Source organism: Propithecus coquereli, unplaced genomic scaffold, assembly GCF_000956105.1.
Source record: "Propithecus coquereli isolate 6110/MARCELLA unplaced genomic scaffold, Pcoq_1.0 Scaffold17, whole genome shotgun sequence".
Lineage (NCBI taxonomy): Eukaryota > Metazoa > Chordata > Mammalia > Primates > Indriidae > Propithecus > Propithecus coquereli.
Genome location: NW_012141635.1, coordinates 6,870,675 through 6,876,815, shown reverse-complemented (window position 1 = coordinate 6,876,815; position 6,141 = coordinate 6,870,675). Strand labels below are relative to the sequence as shown.

Below are 6,141 nucleotides of genomic sequence, written 5' to 3'. Positions count from 1 at the left end.
AATTTGTAGAAGCAGAAAGTAGAATAGTAGTTATCAGGTGCTGGAGGGGAGAGGAAAAAGAGAGGCTGTTTGATGGATGGAGTTTCACTTTCGCAAGATGAAAAAGTTCTGGAGATCTGTTTTACAACAGTGTGAATATATGTAACAATACTGAACTGTACACTTACAAATAGTTAAAATGGTAAATTTCATGTTATATGTTTTTTATCACAATTTTTTTTTTTAGATTTTTAAAAACCAAAACATTTATCGTATGACTAATTGTTGAAATTCTTAAGATGAACTGGATGCTGCAACAGCTGCCCTCTTGGGTTTAGGTGTTGTTCCTTCACGGAATCCACGCCTGAATCTGCGGTATACAATTTTTAGGTGCCTCATCCGACCGGTCCCTGTGGTATTTCGTCTTTTAGCCTTGGCACTCCAATTATACTTTCTCTTGCGCCTGGCAGGGTAGCCACATTTGCCACAGGTGGACATTTGAAGGTGGTAGGCCTTAGAGCCACAGCGGCGGCACAGCGTACGCGTCTTATTGCGATTCTTACCAAACGATGACGTCCCCTTCGTCATCTCGCTTCTGTGGCCCAGACCAAAGAGCTATCACAATTTTTTTTAAAAAAAATGCATAAAAATAAAACTCTTATGGCAGAAAAATAAATCAGGCTGTGTTTCAGAAACCAGAATCAGGCAAGCAAGTCCCATAAGAGTTACTTCTTCAGGAACCAAATTTCACTACCACAGGATGTGTGATTCCTAAGCCATCAGTAAGAGTAAGACCTATTGAAAATGCAGTTGGCTAACATTTCAGTTTGAACAACAAAATTCTGATGTAGTAATAAGGTAAGTTTATTCAATGCTTTCAAAAAGTTGAGTTTTTCTTTGTTAATTTACAGAAATTACTTGAATACAAAATAAGCAATCAAGGGTTCATTTATTTTTATTTGCCCTTGTTTGGTCAAATCATTGCTGGTACAATATTTAGAATTAATTTTTAAATCTCAATGAAGTATTCTCTTTAATGATTAAAAATAAATATTCTAGTCTTGGTCTTTGCAAAGCCCTTTACAAACTACCAACTTCAGCTTGTCTGATTTTGAAATGCGTGACCTGGGAGATCTACTGGGTCTCCACCACTGTAAATGGGGCCTTTGCTCATCCTGAGGGAGCCCTTGCTTACACAAACCCGCTGCTGAACTCACGCCCAGCGCTATCCCGTACTCACAACAAGCATTTTATTGATCTATTATAATCAATGCATTCAAACAAGTAAATAAACAAGCAAGCAAACAAAAACACCGCCTGTCTGTAAAGCAAAAGAAATTCTAAGACTTTGGAGTTAATGTTTTGCGACAGCCCACCAACCTATCGACTTGTCCTTCACGACTGTGTTTCTAGAAAACCTGGGAAGGAGCCCGAGGGCAGAAGAGAAGAGAGGAGGTGAAGTACGCGCGGAACAGCGACGGCTCCCTGCCGGGGAGTGGGGTGGCACTGGGGCGATGGGACAGGCCCGGGGCAGGGAGGGAGGGCGCGACGCCCGCAGAGGTAAGGCCGGGAAGTCAGAGGAAAAGGGGGAAGCGAGGACGACAAAGCCAGAGCAAAGGGAGAGCAGGCAGCGGGCACGAGGGAGATAAGAAGAGGGAGGCGGAGCCGCCCGGCCGGGCGGGGGCGCGGCTGGCGGCGGCGGGAGCGGGCGCGGAGGCGGCGCCGCAGCCCCAGCCGGGCCGGACGGGCGAGGGCGAGCGCCCGGCTGCGCGCTGCCCCTGCTCCCCGCGCTGCGCTGCGCTCCCGGCCCTCTAACGGCCCGCGGCGGGGAGGAGTGCGCGAGAGTTTGCCCTGGAGCGCGGGGAAGTTTCCTGGGCAGCCCCGCTCCTGGAAAAGCTGTACCTGCAGGCGCCGGGGCGGCGGCCGGCTCCGCTCCGCCCGCGAGGTAACCGCGCTCAGCTGGGGGACCCGGACAGGGGCCTGGGAGGGTGGGGGGACCTGCGGGGCGCCGCTTGGCTCCGCGTTGGGGGCTGGCTCTGGTGGGCGGGCAAGTGCATCCTCACCTTTCCAGGTACTTCACCGTGTGAGATGCGGAAGGCATCTTTCTTTTCTCTTTTACTCCTCTCGCCCCCGTTCCCCGTACAGCAGCCCACTTCCATTCACTTCACCGGCCGGGGTGGAGGGGGTGGCGGGAGGCGGCGGGGATCCGAAGACCCTGAGGAGCGGTGGAGGCGGACGGGTGCCTGAACTCGTTAGCTACCTGTGCCGGCTTCCTGGGCCCAGGGAGGGGCACGCTGGACTCCGGGATTCTGGTGCCAGCCCCGCTTGGGGCATGCACAGTTTGGAAAGAGGACGGCAGAAAGAACTGCCTTGAGTTTCTGATGCCGGTTTATCCGGTCCTCCAGCGTGTTGGGCAGAGAGACGAGCATCTCTGCTGTGGTGCTTCCTGTGCGTCAGTCCCGAACTCCGCGACCTTGCTCAGGCTCTTGCAAAGGCTGCGGGCGAGCTGGGAAGGAAGTTAGGGCGACTGGGAGCCCAGGTTCGATCGCGGCCTGAGCGGAGGCGTTGGGAGGCAGGAGATGAGGAGGGGGTTTGAGGTGGGTTGGGAGAGGAATTGGTCCGGTCGTTTTCTTACTGCTGCTGGTACTTTCACACGGTTACCCGCTCCTCCTTCCGCCCGGTTTGAACATCCTGCCTATCCGCCTGTTTCTGTTAGAAGTCTAAAACGTGTTATGTTTGATGCCTGTCAGGAGTTATTTCCAACTAAGTTCACAGGTGCTAAGTCTAGAGCTGCCGCCCTACCTCTCTTCTCTCCCTGCAGGTCCACCCCCAGCTTCCTCCCACAAGCAAACTGTGCCTGAATAATTCCCAGGGTTTTGAAAGAGATGGCAAGTAAATAATATAGAGTGTGTGTTTGGGTGACTTTTTTCCCCATTATGCTATCAGATTAAAAGCGTGATGAATGTTTAATAGGACTCCCTTTTTGCAGTTTTTCCTGGTAATGAAGAATATTACTTACCAATGTTTATTTTTCTTCATTTTAACCCCAAACATTGCATTAACCTATCCCTGTACAGTTTTATCTGCACTGTTACTGTGCCACTCGGTTTGAAGGACATGGGCTTCTTTTCAACTCACTTATACCCACCAAAATGCAGTGTGACTATATTTATCTGTCTCCCTGATTCAGTTGCCTGGCACCTGCTAATTCCAGTACATAATCATAATACCATATGCCAGTCAACCAACGTGAGGAAAGGAGAATATTATTGTCTTTCATGGGCAAGAGTACCTGGAACTACCAGATTTTATTATTATTGCTCACAGCGTTTTTAAGAGCTTCAGTCAAAGTGAATCAAATTTAAAAAACAAAATTACAATTCTACCTGATGCGTTCAAACAGAATACAATACCTGGGCACTTATAGTTGGCTAGTAATTGAGGAAAAATTAAAATCCTCTCATCACATGGAAAACATTTAGATGGCATATAGTCAATAAGAAATAGCACACATTGAATGCCTCCAGAAAACGAGAAAAATTTTCCTCTTACCTCATTTGGTTTTTATCTCCTTCATTACAGTGGCGTCCTCTAGAAAATGAGCACCTTGCATAGAGATGTTGGTATGTGCTAACCAAACACCATATTTTTTAATACAGAGGCTTGGTGACAGTCCAAAAACATAAATGTTTTAAATCATTACCAACCATCTGTTCTCTCCCACTCACTTAAAGCGCAATGTTTTGTTTTCACAGGTATCAAAATGCACCTTCTCATTTCATACATTTCCATGGCCATCCTGAAAGCTGTAATGGTATCTCATGTTGACCCAAGTTCAGCAACTGTTGTGTTTGGCTTATTACACTATAATCTCCTCCTTTTTTTTTTATTTTCAGTGAAAGAAGAAACCAAAAAAGTTTTAAAACATTTGGCCAAGGCTTGTGTGTACTCCAGTGAAATCTGATTGCTTTTTTTCCCCTACCTTTTTGTTACCAGAGAGAAGCTGAAAATTAGTGCAGCTAGCTGCAGACTGCTGCTGATGACATTCTTTCCCTCCCTTTCTGGTCACAGGGGTAGCATTTGATGCTCTGAGGCAGTGCCCTAAACAGCCCCTGTGACTTCAGAAAGTTAGTGTGGTTTCCAGAAGAGAGTAACATCTTCTTAGGAAGAATTTACGAAATGAGAGACTAACTTAATATTCCAAACTCCAGATTAAGTAGACCTAAGAAGTACACATTGTTTCCCATACAAATATGGGGTATGAAAAGTATGCTACATAGGATACCAATAGAATGTCTATCCGTATAGTATTCTTTTTATTTGTGTTTGGGAATCTGGATGAGTATGTAATCTGCAGATAAATTGATACACCCTTCATTTTGTTCATGTCTTGATTAAAGCAAGATTTCAGGTTTTGAGTCTTCTCGTACAAGAATGACTTCCCATTTAGGGCTCTTGGCTCTAACTAGAATTGCAGTGACAGGGCATTTTTATCATTCACAATAAAGTTGCATAATAAATATGTTGTTCCTTCAGGGAAAATCTTTTTTACTCAAATCTGGGCACAGTGTCCCAAAGCACTTTCGTATTTTTGAGGAAAAAGATAATGACAATTTTTTCAGACTTTGCAAATAATTGACATGTGCTTGAAGAATATTAAGAACCAAGGAAAAGTGGGGCCTTGTTACCTGCTATACTGCTCTATACTTCTCTCACACTAAAATTGTTACGATTCACCTAACTTGATTAACAAAATTGTTAATTCTTCCTCTAACAACCAGGATAGCATTGAAGAGCATGAACCCAAACTATAGATAATTTTGAAAGCAAAGTTGCCTTTAAAAATATAGTCTAATTTAAACCTTTGGATATTACATAAGAACATGTTGCCTCTTATTTTTCTGTATACTAAAAATGAATTATTGAGGGGAAACAATTTCACCATGTATAGTAAACACACTGAATTATTCATGCTAATGAGTGGAGTAGAGGCAAAGATAATCTAAAATCATGGATATTTAAAAAGTCATTTGTGTTTGTCTCTGGAATGTATTACATGTGTGGTTTGAAAAAAGATTTTCGTTGTTATTGTGGGCAAATTGCCTTTCTAATTATTTTGTTGTGTTTGGGTTAATTTTTAAATGAGCTTTCATGTCTCAAACACCAAAACCAATTTGTGGGGAGGTGGGGAGATGGGCAGCCTGCCCAGAAATGAGCTGGGTGGCAGAAAGAAGCAAACCCAGTATGAAAACTTTGCGGTAGATTATATCCAGTTCACAGAAAGGTAATCAGGACTTGACTGCATACCTATTTAATGAATATGTGTTAAGAATTAGGAATGTTCTTGGCAAAAATAAAAGTCCTTTAATCAAAATTCGAGAAATTCAATCTTACTTTACATGTAGCAGAGGTAATTAGTATGTTTAAAAAATGATAGTGGATTGCTCCTGAAAACCAAATAGGAATATATTAATTTATGTATCTTGCTAACCTGAATTTTTAAGTGTTTTCCTAAAGCATACGTATGTGTATAGTGTTAAATGACATTCCTAAGCCTTATAGACATACTTTCCAAAAGAAGAAACAGCAAAAGCCATCTGAATAAGGAGTTTGGTTTGGTCCATTTGATCTCTGTACCAATGCTGCAAATCAAAAACACTTTCCATCAAAGAGAAGCTTTCAAGTATCTATTGTTACAGTGGACCTGGTTAGATAAAATAGTTGAAGTTCAGCAAGACTGCCAATTTAACAGATTTCTATTGTGTTTTTCAAAAGCTCTTGGGCAAAATTGGCTGTGGATGAGTTACTTGAACAAGAAGCTAATTCATACCATAGCATTTGCTATTAAATATCTTGCTTATAGTCAGAGTTTAGTTGTACACAGATTTTGTTGAATTGTTAGTTCTGATGACTCTTAGAATTTACAAAACCTCTGTGTAGAAGGTTAGAATTGCCAAAAATTTATGATGGGAAAAGCAGATAAGATCATTTTTATTTTAAAAATTCACAGCAACAGAGTAACTTTTATAGAAGTGAAGAGAATGGTAATAGAAAAGTAGATGTACCCTTCAGAATGGAGACTGTGCTCTCATAGTAAATATGTTTTCACTACATAAAGTGTAGGGATACTTTTTTTTCGAGGAAACATTTTCTTTTTTTTTT

The 6,141-nt window shown here is 42.9% G+C and overlaps 1 pseudogene across 1 annotated transcript; it reads right to left on the bottom strand.

Annotated features, from left to right (window-relative positions):
* Positions 1 to 226: 226 nt before the first annotated feature.
* On the bottom strand, positions 227 to 567 carry LOC105808201 (annotated as a pseudogene). Its single transcript, XR_001137371.1, has one exon. The product of XR_001137371.1 is annotated as a 60S ribosomal protein L37 pseudogene (transcript).
* Between the last annotated feature and the right edge of the window lie 5,574 nt (positions 568 to 6,141).